Below are 1,763 nucleotides of genomic sequence, written 5' to 3' on the forward strand. Positions count from 1 at the left end.
ACTTTACCACTGAGATTGGCCTCAAATTTGCAGTTCTTCTGCCTCAGCCTCCTGAGTTGAGTTGCTGGGATTACAACCACATTACTCAGCTTCTATTAGTTTTTTTTTTTTTTTTTAGTTGTTGATGGACCTTTATTTTATTTATTTGTATGCGGTGCTGAAAGTTGAACCCAGTGCCCCATGCATGCTGGGCAATTTGCTCTACTACTGAGTTACAACTCCAGCCCCTATTAGTTTTTAATTTAAAAAATAGAGGCATTTGTGAAAAAGTGTGGAATACACATAAAGTGGCATGTGTTCTAGATTTCTTTACATGGACACCAGTGAATCACAGAGAGGAAGGAACCATGCACATGGGAGGGGTTGAGAAAGACTTAGCAGAGGGGACAGCTGAGGAGCTTCTTGAAATAGGACTGAAGTAGAGAAGAAGGGGAAATGGCATTTCAAATGAAGAGAAGAGTGTGTATCTAGGGTATAGGGTGGATCAAAGCATCCCAGAAAACCCCTGTGATAAAGATGAAGAATAAATTACTTTGTAAAGATAAGTCCTTTGACTTGGTGACTGATTGAACCTCCTAGATAGGGACAAAGTGAATAATGCAATCCAGTTCTCTAGGAGACAGGATGCTACCAATTACAAAACCAGGGAATGCATGACACACAGTGGATTTGGATGGACAAATCCATACATACAGTTTTTGACATGGTCAGTTTGAATGTTCAAGTTAAGTCTAGAAACCTATGTAAATAGGTTCAGGATCCAGGTGTAAGAAAGAGTCCCCAGTGAGTTAGTAGGTAGATGTTTGAGATAGGAATGGGGTGATGATAGGCAGCCTCTCAATCAAACCAACCTCCCTTGGTCTCTGCCAGGTGTCACTCTTCATTACACCTCCTCTAACACACCCTCCTCAAAACCCAGGTTAGCTTTACAAGCTGCATCTGAGCTCAACTCAAGCAGGTAAAAGGCTTACAACTTACAAACAGAATTCCATTTAAACCTTACAACCTGTTGCAAGGAGATATTATTATCCTACATTTGCAGATAAGATACTAAAGCTCAAAGCCTCAGGGAACACCAAAGATCCACAACTAATGATAAATGGCAGAGCCTCCTTCCATTCAAACTTTATCTCTTTCAGAAGTTTGTATCTTTATTCCTTAACTTCCATCCTAAAGCCTCTGTATTTATGATTTTTATAGTGTTTCTTTAAAAATGTACAAAAATAAACAGGAAATGACACAAGGAGGTAGGGAGAAGCTTTTCTTCCATCCCATTGGTAAGTTACTGAGAAGAGGCTTCGGTGAACTTTCCAGAGAAATCCTTGGACCGTTGATGATAGTTTTCAGAGAATGTGTTAAAAAACATTAATAGTTGTCTCCTTCTCATGTTTATATGTGGATTTTACCTTTGATAGACTTCAGAGTAAAAACTGGCCTGCATCACATATCTGTGAAATCAAAGATTGTAGAGGACAAATACCTCTCTATTATCCATGGTAGCTACAAAAGTCCAATATAGTATTCTTAACCCTGTAAAAAACATTTAAATCACTAATATTGTAAATGGCACTATTCAAAAACACTAAGAAAGAAAAGGTCATTTTTGTCACTTAAAAAATTGCCTATCACTAGAGAAAAAAAAAAAAGCATTCAAGGTAATGCATTGATTTGAATTTAAAATGTCATAATGAAAACAAAACAAACCCCACAAACTTTCTGTGGCCCTGCTTCCCTTCCTATGCAATGGAAATATTGTGACTCTA

This window comes from Marmota marmota, unplaced genomic scaffold, assembly GCF_001458135.2.
Source record: "Marmota marmota marmota unplaced genomic scaffold, marMar, whole genome shotgun sequence".
NCBI classification, from domain to species: domain Eukaryota; kingdom Metazoa; phylum Chordata; class Mammalia; order Rodentia; family Sciuridae; genus Marmota; species Marmota marmota.